This window comes from Scaptodrosophila lebanonensis, unplaced genomic scaffold, assembly GCF_003285725.1.
Source record: "Scaptodrosophila lebanonensis strain 11010-0011.00,11010-0021.00 unplaced genomic scaffold, SlebRS2 tig00000110-arrow-arrow-pilon, whole genome shotgun sequence".
Classification (NCBI taxonomy): domain Eukaryota; kingdom Metazoa; phylum Arthropoda; class Insecta; order Diptera; family Drosophilidae; genus Scaptodrosophila; species Scaptodrosophila lebanonensis.
Genome location: NW_022060573.1, coordinates 131,575 through 146,830, shown reverse-complemented (window position 1 = coordinate 146,830; position 15,256 = coordinate 131,575).

The following is a 15,256-nucleotide window of genomic DNA, read 5'->3' as shown; positions in this document are numbered from 1 at the left end:
GGTTAATAAGGAGAAGTCTTCAGAAGTAGGATGGTAGAGTAGCATCCCAGTTTAGACCACGAGAAGAAATTGTTCCTGGACCGAACCAATGCGATCCTGATGCAATTTATACTGAGGACACCAAACACATGAGCAGTATTCTAGCACTGTCTGTACTAGAGAACTGTAAAGTAGCTTGGTGGTGTATATGTAAATATACGTTGCAATGGTGTATTGTCAATCACATAAGTACCTAGATATGGTCTTGACAGGTGAAAAGTCATAAACTTGCATTAAGAACAGTGCAGATAGTTGACTAAGCACCACCGTTGAAACAGTTTAGATCGTACTGCAGACGAGATTGATAAAGAGGAAAAAATTAGATTCACATCATCGGAATACATTAGTATACAGGAATGCAGCAGGATAGATGGAAGGTCATTAATAAATAGAGGTGAATAATAGCGGGCCTAGATGACTACCTTGAGGTACACCAGAGAACAGTTTTAGAAATATTCAAACTGAGAAGTACCTTCTGTGTCCTATTTTTTAAGTACGAGGAAATCCAAATCAAAGAGTTTGAAGGAAATCCCTTATGATTCACAGAATCAAATGCCTTGCTGAAGTCAGTTTATATAACATCAGCTTGCATATTTGCTGGGAATGTATCATTTATGTAAATTCAAGCAGATTAATCACTGTTGACAGATTTTAAAAAAAAACTATGCTGAGCAGAGGACATTACATCGCATTGATTCTTACGAACGCGAGAAACAGGCTCAGATGGTTCATGAGACGGTGCTGTTGCCTCGCTGCGAGCGGGTGAGACGGCAATCGGCGAGGGCAAAAGGGAAGTTTCAAACAGAACACCTGGAGAGGTAGACAGAGTTAGCATTGGAGAGCAGTCTATGTTTTGAGGAGTTGATGGGAGAGGAGCAAGCGATTGAGGCGACAAAGAGGGCGCGACGGAAGGCACATTTAAAAATTGAGTCTCCAATCTCTTTTTAGGTGGAGAGTCAAATTTATACTTGCTAAGCAACTTAGTTCCTGAGTCGAAATTACAGTGCGCGAGCGCAATGCACAAACAACAAAACGGAAGAAATAACAAGAAAGGAATGCTACAGTCGAGCAGGCTGAACTCTTAAATACCCTGTACCACCCCACAGTTCAAAATTCCAAGAATTACGGGAGTTATAGAAAATCGTTAATAGGGGGGGAGTGGGGGGGGGGTGGATCAGAAAAAATTAACAAACTCGTCCTTTCTCGGTCTCAGGAGAATCTGTATACCAAGTTTGGTTATTCTAGCTCTTATACTTTCGGAGATTCTTGCGTTCATACAGACAGACAGACGGACATGGCTATATCGACTCGGCTTGTCATGCTGATCAAGAATATATATACTTTGTGGGGTCTACCAAGCCTCCTTCTGTGTGTTCCATGTGCACTCGCACAAAACTAATATACCCTTGTACCCTTTGGGTACAGGGTATAAAAAGAACCTAAAAGAACTTAGCTGAGCGACGCTAAGATAAAGCTCTAATACAAATTATGTGGGCGCGATGCAAAAGCAAAAATGTACTGAAACACACACACAAACTTTTTGAAACAGGATGGCAGGCAGAAAAGTAAAATAAAGAGGCACTAACAACAAACACAGTAACAATATATACATATGAATTTATAGATTTAATACTTAACTTTGCACAAGTTAACACACCAAGCACAACACAGTTTAGAGCATATAAAAACCAAGATTTGTATGCAAAAATTATAAATTTAACTTCAAGAAGAAAAACCAAAAATAAATACAAAGGCGGAACACAAAAAAACGCGTCTGATAGAACACAAGAGAAAGCTCTCTCTCCTATTAAATTAAATATAAAATATTCCATACATGCATACATACATTTACATTTACATCAGAATCGTGTCTATGCGTGTTTGTGTACATAATTATGTCAAAGCAGCAACTAATACAGCTGCAGACAGAGTTTGGGCCTGGTTATATGGCTATAGCTTGTTTTTCTAATCAACCTATAATAAAAAAGCTTCGGACACGGATATATAATTTCTAACTGGATGTGACTATCAAATTCTAAGAATAACGGGAGTTATAGAAAATCGCGAATAGGGGGGAAGTCGGGGGGTTCATTGGGAAAAATGAACAAACTTACCCTTTCTCGGGGATAGGAGAATTTTAATACCAAGTTTGGTTATTCTAGCTCTTATACATTCTGAGATCCTTGCGTTCATACAAACAGACGGACATGGCTATATCGACTCGACTTGTCAACCCTATCAAAAATATATATACTTTGTGGGGTCTGCCATGCCTGTGTCTGTGTACATGTACTCTCGCACAAAACTAACAGCAAACAAAACAGCTTATGGTGGCGTATACTCCCCAACAAAATTGTGTTGCAGTGGTGTTGCAGAGCGTGCCAACAGCTTATGGTGGCGTATACTCCCCAACAAAATTGTGTTGCAGTGGTGTTGCAGAGCGTGCCAACCGTACTTTGGTTGAGATCTCTTATGTGCACTCTGGACTGGACTGGTACTGTGGGCTGAGGCAGTTTACACAGGTGTGTATTTGCGAAACCGATCATCCATGAGTGCGCTGGCTGATATGACTCCAATGGAATGATTGACTGGTGAGAAGCCTACAATCAGTCACCTAAGAGTGTTTAGCTCCATTTAAGATGCGATGGGCTAGGGTGTCTATAAGAGCAAAATTTCAACCCAATGGGATAGAATATCGCATTGTAGGATATTCCCGCACAGCAAAGCCGTATTGACTTTATGATCCTGAGAAGCGGCAATTGGTCGAAAAGAGAGAAGCCCTCTTTGAACGTCGAGAGAAGTTACCATTGAATTAACCAAGTACAGGAAAAAGCAGCGAAAGGTATTGCTTTTGTAGCAAATAAATAATGCGAATACCTACGATGATATTTTAGGCAACTCAAGCGGTAGTTCTGATGATCTTGAAAGTGCCGAAGAAGGACCTGCGTGTGGGACCTGGTATTCTCGGACCCCAGGAAACAGTACAACATACTCAATGATGACGCAGTCAACAGCTAGTATAGTACGCAGTGGCGTAAAGCTATGGAAAATGAGTATGGAGTATGGAGCTTTAATGAAGAACAAGACCTAGAATATTACTGAATTACCTAAGGGCCAAAATGTAATCGACTGTAAGTGGGTCTACAGTGTGAAGCGTGGTGCTGATCGCAGTGTGGAGCGTTATCATTTCGCCCACGTTGCGATATGATGGCCGCAACGGTGTGGTGTGAGACATGCACACCTGTTTGCAGACTTGTAAACATACGATTGATACTGGCCATGGCAGCAGAAATGGATCTTTATTTGCACCAGATAGATGTATGCACGGCATACCTCATCAGCAATCTGGAGGACACGGTCCACATGCAGCAACCAGCAGGATATAAAAATAGTTTTTCGGGCACTAGCATGAACATGAGAACTTAATGTCGCGGACCTGCTACAGATTGCCACATGCGGCGATCTTTTGTTTGTTTAGGCGATCCTTTGTGCGGTTGCAGAGAGGTCACGTAGGCGACGGAAAAAGGTTTTAACAATCGTCTTACAAAGTCTTACAAACTCAGCGATAGTATAAATATAATTAAAATAACGCTGAGTCCTACAAACTCAGCGATAGCATAAGTAAATGTTAGAAACCGCTGCGCCTGACAAACGCAGCATAGCATTAGGGGTTGAAAAGAAGTCAAAAAAAGTATGCAGCTAGCAATAGCTGCGGGTCAGAATATTCTACATGTTAACGAGTACTATTGCTTAAAAAGTTTAAAATAAGCAAGAGAGTGAACCACTAAGCTCGATGGTGTTTTACGAAATATTAGATTTGTTCCAATTTATAATGAGCCCTGCTTGTACATACTCACACTAGCATGCAAGGTCAAACAGGACTTAAAGCATCCATTTCAAAAGCTTTTGAATGTGTTGACAGGCCCATTGCGGTTGTTTCTTGGTGTGGATATCAAACGTAAAGGCGAACTTGGCAAGATCACTGTTTAGCAGACGCAATATATCCAAAACTTATTGCAGGTATTGCTATGCTATTGCATGGTATACAAACTCCTCCCTCCCCTGATCTAGGATTCTCCTGATTCCTATTTTCGCTTATATTTAGATTGACAATACCCTGTACCCAAAGGGTAAAAGGGTAAATTGCATCAATTTGAATAAAATTGGAAGATCGCGTGCTTAGATAAGTCAATTTGTAGGGAAAACGATGGTTTTAACAGAAATCCAAAACTTTTTATTATTAGTTGTAAAAAACAAAACTGATCAAATATTGCTAATAATTTTGCTAAGCAAATAATATGTAAAGAATCATCTGTAAGGAGATTTTAGGTAAAATTTTAAAAAACCCAGAGTGCCAGCCTGACAGCGGACGATCAAGGATGACTAATGGGCGTTACGACAGGAATTTAGTCCGAAGCAACCGAGCAACCGTTTTAAAACTCATTCAGAGTTACTGAAGAATTTAAAGAGGCCAGTCATTTGGAATTAAGCAGCTCAAATGTCAAATGGTGGTTAAAGGAAAATAATTTTAACGCCATACGAGCTGCAAAAAACTCCTTTCTTAGAGCAAAAATTCTTTTCAACAGACTAAATTAATGAAAATAGACGATAAATTGATGAAAAGTGATATTCTCTGACGAAAGCAAAATCAACTTAAGTGGTCCAGATTCGGGAGTCATGGTTCGTCGAAGAGTCAATGAAAGATTAAGTGATCAAAGTTCTGTATTGCATCCCCATACATAATGGGGAACAATTCCAACTTGTGGTGTTGGAGAACTTTTATTGCTGGAAGGTATTATCAACTCTGCAGCCTATGTGGAAATAATAAATATAGGTGTCTTGCCTACAATCGAGGCTCTAACTGAACACGTTTCAAAAGTGTTTTTTCAAATCGATTGTGCACCATTCCACCGTTCGAAATCGCTTAGAACTGCGTGGGTATTTCTATTTTATTTTGTTTCAAGTTTTCCCAACATTTTGGCACTAATTAACTATTTTTCTTGGCGTAGGTTAAGGAACTTAAAGATATTTTAGGTATAAAATCCCTTTCTTGGCCTAAAAATGGCCCAAACCTCAGCCCTATTAGGAACGCTTGGTCCATTATTAAGCGAAAAATACGCCGTTATAAGCCCAATAATATTGTAAAAGTGAAAGAGATCATTGAATTTACTAGGGATAATGAATGTTCTCCGGAATTATTAAGAAAATTATACAAAAGCATACTTAATTGACTACAGAGCCTTTACAACGCTCGCAAGGGGCGGCCATTAAACAAAACACGAATATTTTTATAGCCTGTACCCAAAGGGTGAAAGGCTATACTAGTTTTGTGCGCATGTATGTAACACAAGGAAGGAGGCGTGGCAGACCCCACAAAGTATATATATTCTTGATCAGGATGAGAAGACGAGTCGATATAGCCATGTCCGTCTGTCCGTCTATATGAGCGCAAGGAACTCAGAAGGTACAAGAGCTAGAATTACCAAACTTGGTATCCAGGTTCCCCCAAGACCTAGGCAGGTCAAGTCTGTTTTTTTATTCCGATATACCCCCCCACTCCCTCGCCATTAGTGATTTACGTAACTCCCGTAGTTCGTGGAATTTCGAATTCAAATTTGGTAAATACATCCAGCTAGGGATTATGTGTCCGTGTGCCAAATTTCATCATAGTACAATTCTGAAGAAAGTTATAGCCATAAGTTAAATCGGTGCTCATGCGCTGCCTTCAGCTCTGTCGACAGCGTTGCCCGCAGCTGTTGTTGTTGTTGCTGCTTTGGTTCAACTTTGTGCTGCATACATACACGCATATAAACACGAATAGGTACGTGATGTAAATGTATGCTGTTAAAACTGAACATAAACATGTATTCTAATTTAATTAAATTAATTAATTCATTCATTCATTTTTTTTAATAATTTAATTTAAAAAAAATTTTTTTTTTTTTTAATTTTTCCTTTTTGTGGAGAGTACAGGCTATTTTACTATCGGGCTTGCTCGACTGTAGCGTTCTATCTTGTTAATTCATAAAAACTGAAATAAAATAAGAGAAAAATAATAACTGCAATTTAAAAATCCTTTGTTTTCCTGTAAAAATGTGTTTTTTCTGGTTTTAACGATCTCGCTTTATCAAACGAAAAAAAAAATTTTCGTAATACTGACTTCGTCATGAAAAAATCTTTTAAAATAATAAAAGCTAGAATAACCAAAGTTGGCATCCAGATTCTCCTAGATCCGAGAAAGGACGAGTTTATTTTAATTTTTTTTAATTTTCCCCCGCTACAGAATTTTGTCAATAGCGTCACCATTTCAAATGCTACCTAAACCAAACTTTGCACACATAATTTATTTATAATTATCTAAAAATGTTTAAAAATGTATCCAATTCGGTCAATTCTAAGAAAAGTTATTAGCGAAACAAATTCTCCCAGGGTATTTCACTGTCGGGCTTGCTCGACTGTAGCGTTCTCTCTTGTTAGCAATGAATATGATGACAGCATGGCAAAATAAAATCGTCTTCTTTATGAGCGCGACGGTATATTCATGATCTGCCGAGTCGATATAGCCATGTCAGTCTGTCTGTCTGTACGTCCGTCTGTATGAACCTTGTGTATGCATGTGTTAAATCTATATATATAAAACAGTTTGTCCTGACTGACTGATTGACGCACAACCCAAACGGTAAAAGCTAGGAAACTGAAGTATCCTTTCATAGTGTAGGTGCCCAATATGAACGGATTTTCGAAAATTCGTGCCCCAAGGGGGGGGGGGGGGGTGTGAAATCCACAAAACCACGAAAAATCCACATTTTTCAACCGATCAACTTAAAACTTGGTTTGTATTTATTCATTATACTCTGTACATAAAATATACAGAAGTATATTAGGTTTGCGGGAGCTGAAAAATGTAACAGGCAGAAGGAGGCGTGGCAGACCCCACAAAGTATATATATTCTTGATCAGCATGTCGAGACGAGTCGATATAGCCCTGTCTGTCTGTCCGTCTGTCCGTCCGTATGAACACCTGGATCTCAGAGACTATAAGAGATAGAGACACCAAATTTTGCACAAAGATGCCTTATGTGTGTATTCTATACGAGTTTGTACATGAAATGTACAAGAGTATATTAGGTTTGCGCGAGCTGAAAAATGTAACAGGCAGAAGGAGGCATGGTAGACCCCACAAAGTATATATATTCTTGATCAGCATGACAAGATGAATCGATTTAGCCCTGTCTGTCTATCTGTCCGTCTGTCCGTCCGTATGATCACCTAGATCTCAGAGACTATAAGAGATAGAGACACCAAATTTTGCACAAAGATGCCTTATGTGTGTACGCTATACGAGTTTGTTTTATTTTTTTTTCCCCCACACTTCCCCCCTATGGGGGATTTCCCGATTTTCCATTCGTATAATCGCCTATATCTCGGAGACTATAAGACCTAGGAACACCAATTTTAGTCCCATATGCCTTGTGTGAATACGCAGAAAATGTATATTTTGGAATTTCTCTCCCTCCCCCCTCTCCCGCGCAAATGCGATCTCTAACTCCCGTAATTCTTGGAATTTCGAACTAAAATTTTGGAAATACCACCAGTTGGTTATTATGTGTCCATGTGTCAAGTTTCACTATGATAGACCGATTTAACAAGAAGTTATAGCCATAAATATATTTGCTGTTGCAGCGCTGCTCAAGCGCTGCCCAAGCGCTGCCCGCGGCTGTTGTTGATGTTACTGTTTAGTTGACTGCGAAAATGCTTACACAGACACAAATAGACGCGAATAAACATACATACACTCACACAGACGCAATTGCTATGTAAATGTGCAATTATATACCCTTTACGTGAGTTCGAATACCGAGAAAGGTAAAATCGATCAAATTTTTTTAAATTTTCTTATTTTTTTTTCTATCTATAATTATTGTAAACATATGTACAGAGTATTTCAAAGTCGGGACACCCGACTTTAGCTTTTTTACTTTTTTTTTTCTATAATTATTGTAAACATATGTACAGAGTATTTCAAAGTCGGGACACCCGACTTTAGCTTTTTTACTTGTTATACCCTGTACCCGTAGGGTAAAAAGGGTATATTAGGTTTGTGCAAAGTATGTAACATACAGAAGGAAGCATCTCCGACCCCATAAAGTATATATATTCTGAATCAGCATGACGAGAGAAATCGATCTAGATATGTCCGTCCGTCTGTCCGTCCGTCTGTCCGTCCGCCTGTCCGTCCGTCTGTCCGTCCGTCTGTCCGTCCGTCTGTCCGTCTGGATGAACGCGAGGATCTCAGAAACTATAAAAGCTAGAATAACAAAAGTTGGCATCCAGATTCTCCTAGGTCCGAGTAAGGACGAGTTTATTTTATTTTTTTTAATTTCCCCCCCCCCCCCCCCCCCCCCCCCCTTCCCACGCTACAGAATTTCGTCAATAGCGTCCACATTTCAAATGCTACCTAAACCAAACTTTGCACACATAATTTATATAAAATTGACTATTGTTGTTCAAAATTTTATTCAATCCGGTTTGCACACATAATTTATCTACTGTTGTTCAAAATTTTATTCAATTCTGTCAATTCTAAGAAAAGTTATTAGCGAAACAAATTCTCGCCAGTACAACCCCCACAAACTGCAGCAACAAGTTCGCTCTTCTTCTTCCTCTTTTTGCTGCTGCTTTGGGCGCATATAACTCAGTGACGGAAGTTACCTGGGTACAGGGTATTACACTGTCGGGCTTGCTCGACTGTAGCGTTCTCTCTTGTTGTTTAAGTAAGTATGTACATACTTGTATAATGTAATTTAAATGTTGTTAAATATGTTTGATTTTTTTACGAAACTTAACATGGCTTTGATGTTGTCTGCTGTAGGGTTGGTTAGTGCTGATATTGGAGAGCTATGTGGGAAGAACTATAGTTTGCCATGCGTTGTGGCAGGACAAGTTGTTAGGATATGGATTTTATTGGATTGGAGTTGCATAACGGGCATGTGGGTGAAGCATATTTGTTAATGAGAAGAAATTTTATTTCATCCAGACGTGAGATGGACAGCTGGTGCTTTTTGTTAAGATAATGTGAAGCAGTAATCTTTGATCGGCTAGTGCTTTGGTACCAGTTAGAGGTGTCAAAAACGGCTTTAGTTAAAGGAGAAGTATATTTAATGTTTGAATTTTATGTGGGCTTTTTGTCACTACATTTGTTTATTGTGTATATAAGTGGAGATTGAATGACATTTTTGGCTGTTGTATCGTCTAGCCCGTTTTCATCTATATTAACATGTCCGGGAATCCATAGTACCGTTAATTTGGGAAATAGCCTGATAAGTAGATTTCGAATTTCGCTGGCATAAAAGGAGGAGTTGGAGGTATTTTTTATAGCGTCCAGTGAGCAGAGCGATTCAGAACAGATTATAAATCTACCGCGATTGGGTCTAACTTCAAATGGTTCAAATATTGCGATAATTTCAGATGAAAAGGCTGCTGTATAGGGGAGCAAAATCGCAAATTTGAATACTGTGTTTTTTGTAGTTATTACCCATTGATTTGAGACCCATCTGTGTTTGTTCAGCCTGAATTATAAAATCTCTTTTCTGAACATTTCTGGAGGGGTTACATTTTTGTTAAGATAACTTAGTGAGGTGTTTACAGACTTTGGGCTTAATGACCAAGGAGGCGAATAATGGGTGAGTTTTTGGGGGGGCTTAAGTTTTATTTCAAAGGAATCGTGTAGAGAGATTATTCTATCAAGAACTGATAGTTTTTTATTTTCTTAGGGGCTTATAATTTGTTACAATATAATGAATAGGCGAATCCGAGCTATTGAGTACCGAAGTAAAATTCGCGGTCATATGTTCTTTTCTATATTAGATGGCTTGCGCAGTTAGTTATATAAGTTAACACTTTAAATACTCAAACGCCCTGTTAAGGGATCGTTCATAATTAAATTTAATAATTGTACATTAGATATAGAAAATCAGCTTTTTTCATGATACGAAACCTCTAGCTATAAGCCACTACCAGCTATGATTCAACTGGAGAGGCCGCTGACAACGATGGAAGAGGTTCTATCCCTACAACTGATGAAGGACCTGAACATTAAAAATACAGAAAGGATAAGTGCTCTGCAAGCTAACCTCAAGGCAAACACATTCTCAAGTATTGGGATATCAGCTGGAGTTGTGTTTGTGTTCATCACCTACGTAGTAAAGCTAAAGATGTGCGGACCGAGCACAAAAGTAATGGAGAAACAAAGCAATCCCTCAAGCGAAGTGCAGCGCCCAGAGAGGATCAACACGGCAGAAACTCCCTCGGAAAGCCATACTAAAAAACCTAGAAGCATCCATGATCTCCCCGGATTTTAATTCATCGACCGGGACGTTCGAGATCAGGGAGGGAGGAGTTAACACTTTAGTTACTCAAAACGCCAACATTGAGTACCAAATTGTCGCACTGACCGCCGCACGTGGCAAATCAACGTGCTCGGAAATGCTGACATAAAGTGTTGAGTATCCAATTCGGTGCGGGGTACGGGGTCAACGCGCTGGCAAGCCAGCTACCGTGGGATCGCAACCTCAGCAGTCTGCGGAACCGATGGCGACTATTGGTTCCCAAGATGGCCAAAATGTGGTCTCAGCGATTCTCGGTGCAACGTCGACGCCGACGTCAACGTAGGATCGTTGGGACAAAGGTTTCGTTAGGGCTTAGCTTAAATATTAAGTTCAGTTTGTAATCAACTCGACAATAAGCACATAGTGCTGTAATAAATATTTTTTTATATAAAATAAACATCAAATTGATTAATTGGCGCCCGAGCAGGGACCGCGGTATATAATTCGAAAAACATAAGACCATAAGGGGTCTGTAGTGTTAAAAAAGTCCGCGAGTCAACTATAAAAATCTCGTGATACTGGCTCCCTAGTAGTCTACGTGAAGTAGTACAAAAGGGAAGGACGTAGGTCCTAGCCATCCGAGATCGGTCAAATCACACGTATAAATAACAAAAAGTGCATACAGAAATTATAACGAGAACACAAGTGAATATCGAAATTGTTTAACCTTCATTAATAAATCTACATAAGAAGTGAAAAAGGGTGTATACTGGAAGTATAAACAAGAAAAAAAAACACAAGTGAACACAAAAGGAAAGTTGCCTAAACAGAAGAAAGAAGGAAAGAAATCAAATCAACGACTACAAATTTAAAGACATCCAAACATCCTCATTCCGAATACATTGAAGACAGCCCAATACATCAGAAGAAGTCTACCATCACATACACTCGGACTATGGCTATTAAGTTATTCCTAGCAACATTAATGTAAGTCTTTGTTATCTTTGTTAAATTATAATTCACTATAAAAAGTAAACCAATCGACTCATATGAATCAGGAAGAAAATTTATCAGAATATTTAACCAAAATGTCGTTAGACAACATACCCCCAACTACTAACCCCTCCCGTTCATCCCCACTAACTCTATTTTCGCCATCTCAAAAACTTGAATTAACAAACCTTATTGAGCAAATAGTTCAAAAAGCAACAAATCCGGTCATAGAAGAAGAACAAGAACCTCAAATTGATTTTAATAGGAATTTAGCTGATTCCGAAAAGGTGCCAGATATAGTGAAAAGCCTAAGAGAATTTTCAGGAAAGGCCAGCAAATTCAGCTCATGGAGGAAATCGGAAATACTTTGCTATTTTACATACAATTAGGCATAAAATTATCGGCGAAACCGATACTGCGCTGGAGTCATATCGTACACCTCTTAACTGGGTGAGAATTAGGCGTTGTCTGATGCAACATTACGCGGATAAGAGAGATATTGGTACTCTAGAATACCAATTAAACACATTAGTGCAAGGCAGGGATAACATAACATGCTATTATCAGAAGATCTATGAAATTCTTTCACTGATTCTAGACAAAATTGATTGTTTAGAGTATCAGGAAGAAGCCTTGTTGGCAATGACAAACTCTTATAGGGATAAAGCATTAGACACGTTTATAAGAGGATTAAACGGTAACTTGTCAAGTTTGTTAAGTGTTAATAGACCTACAAGCTTGCCAGAGGCCTTGAATATTTGCCTTAAGCTAGAAAATTTGAATTACAGATCGTTTCAGGCTAACACCATGCATAGCAGCTTATCGCAGTATGCCAGACGTGGTCCTCAGCCGAATTGCTATAATGGTGTAGGTAGACAATTACCTCCAAGACCAGTCCGTAGCTTTTTTCCGGAGTTGGCTCATTTTGGTCAGGGTAATCCTTGGTTCGCGCAACAGCAACCACAATTTCCACCCGCACTACCGCCAAGACGGCAACCTCCACCTACTCCAATGGAAGTAGATAGTTCAATCCAAATGCGTCAAGTAAACTATCAGAATAGACCTCAACAAAATTTTTCTAACTCAGCAAGACCATAACAATATTTTTCAAATGTAGCAAGGCCACAGCATTTTTTCAATCAACAGGCACCACAAAACTCATACAGGCAACAGAACAACGAAATACAAAAAAGGCCGCATTCACAAATAAGCCATCAACCAAATAAGCAGCAAAGAGTTTTTAATGCAGAAGCACTTGTTCATTATGAACAAGATTACGAACCGGAATATGATACTGATGAGGCAGGTCAAGAATTTGCAGATGAAAAACATTTACAAAACGGCTACGAAATTACTGACGATGTTAATTTTTTAGACTAGCGTCCTCCTCATTACCTTACTATGAGTTTTAAATGAGGAACGGAAATAAACTAAAATTTTTGACAGATACAGGTTCAAATAAAAACTATGTTAAGCCAGCACTTATTCGAGCACCCATCCGCAATGAAGTTCCTTTTGCAGCAAAGTCGATTGGAGGCGACGTTAATATTACACATCATGCTTATATAGATATATTTGGCAACAACATAAACAATCAAAAATTTTTTTTACTACCTAATCTTAAGACATTCGATGGTATTATTGGCCACGATACAATGAAGGAATTAAAGGGTATAATTAACACACATAAAAATCATTTTACATTATTAGGGAAGTATAAATTTAACACGAAAGAATTACCAATGACACGCATTGCTAACATAGAACTTAGACTTTCGCATTTAGATGAGAAGGATAGCCAAGTAATTGAAGAAATAGTTCATGAATGTCCAGGTTTTTTGCCGAACATGATAAAAAACTCACTTTTATTACTCAAGTCAGGGGAAAGTCAGGAAATAAGAACAAAAACCGATACCCCAATTTATTCAAAACCCTATACTTATGCTATAGGTTTAAAAGAAGAAATAGACAGCCAAATAAAGGAATTATTAGATAACGGTATTATTCGTCCGTCAAGGTCACCTTATAGTTCTCCAGTTTGGATAGTACCGAAGAAGGAAGATGCGTCAGGAAAGAAAAAATTTAGAATGGTGATCCACTATAGGAAGTTGAACGAACTAACAATCCCAGATAGATACCCAAACCAGAAATAAATACTATCTTATCCAATCTTGTCGAGAACAAGTTCTTTACAACTATCGATTTAAAAAGCGGGTTCCATCAAATAGCGCCAAAAGATTCTGATATTGAAAAGACAGCCTTCTCAATAAATAACGGAAAATTCGAGTTTTTAAGACTCCCATTCGGGCTACGCAATGCCCCAGCAATTTTCCAGAGAACGCTAGACGACATATTAAGGGATCACATAGGTAAACGATGCTATGTTTACATAGACGATATCGTTATATTTGGAAAAACAAAAGAGGAACATTTCAGCAACTTGCGATTGGTTTTTGAGTCATCGGAAAATGCAAATCTTAAAGTCCAATTGGATAAATGCGAATTTATGAAAGATAATTTAGAATTTTTAGGTTTTACTATTAGTAAAGATGGATAAAAGACTAGCCCAAAAAAAGTAAATGCAATAGTTAATTTCCCCAAGCCAAAAACAATACATGATCTTCACTCCTTTTTGGGAATGTCTGGATATTACCGTAGATTTATTAGAGGATATGCAGAAATAGCAAAGCCATTAACTTCGCTTCTTAGAGGAGAAGCTGGTAGAGTCTCAAAAGCAGTCTCAAAACGAACATTCATAAACCTAGATGCAAAACAGGCAGAAGCCTTTAAACAAATTAAGAATTGCCTTATTTCTGAAGATGTTGTTTTACATTTTCCCAGATTTAATGAACCTTTCGAATTAACCACAGATGCATCAAATTATGCATTAGGTGCTGTGCTCTCACAGGGCGGCTGACCAATTACATTCCTTTCAAGAACACTGAGTTCTAAAGAAGAGAAATACGCAACAAATAAGAGAGAAATGTTAGCGATCATTTGGTCACTTCGAGAACTACGTTGTTTCCTCTACGGTGTTAGAAAACTCAAAATTTTTACAGACCATTAACCTTTGCCCTTAGCAACAAGAATACGAACGCTAAAATGAAAAGGTGGAAGGCACAGTTAGAAGAGTATAATTATGAACTTGTCTATAAGCCAGGAAACACAAATTTGGTTGCAGATCTTTTATCCAGGCCACCAAAGAGCCAAATAAATTATTTAACTCCGACGGTACATAGCAGTGAAAGCTCATCCGAACATTTGATTCATTCAGTAGAAATACCAATAAATGCATTTAAAAATCAAATATTTTTGCAGTTACGTGACGAATCTTCATACAAATTTCAGATTATATTTCCAACCTATCATAGGCATTCCATTGTTGAAAAGGATTACACAGAGGATCAGCTTAAAAACTTATTAAAACGTAATCTAAATCCATCGGTTATTAATTGTATAAAAACACCAGAGACAATCATGCTTAAGATTCAGAATACTTACCCAATCCATTTTGCAGCATATAAAATCCGTTTTAGTCAAATTATAGTTAATGATATTACAAACGAACAAGAACAGCAAAACATTATTATAAAGACCCATAACAGAGCTCATAGAAACGAACAAGAAAATAGATTTCAAATATTAGAAACGGACTACTTTCCTTCAATGAGAAGAAAAATTCGCAAAATTGTAAGCTTATGTAAAAACTGCAAAGAAAACAAATACGAGAGACACCCGAATAATACAAAACTTGGTAACACTCCGATACCAGAATACCCAGGTCAAATCTTACATGTAGACATATTCTCGACTAACAAAAAATTAGTTCTTACATCTTTAGACAAATTTACAAAATTCGCAGTTGTTTGATTTCTCGAAAACAAAAGTGTAGAAGC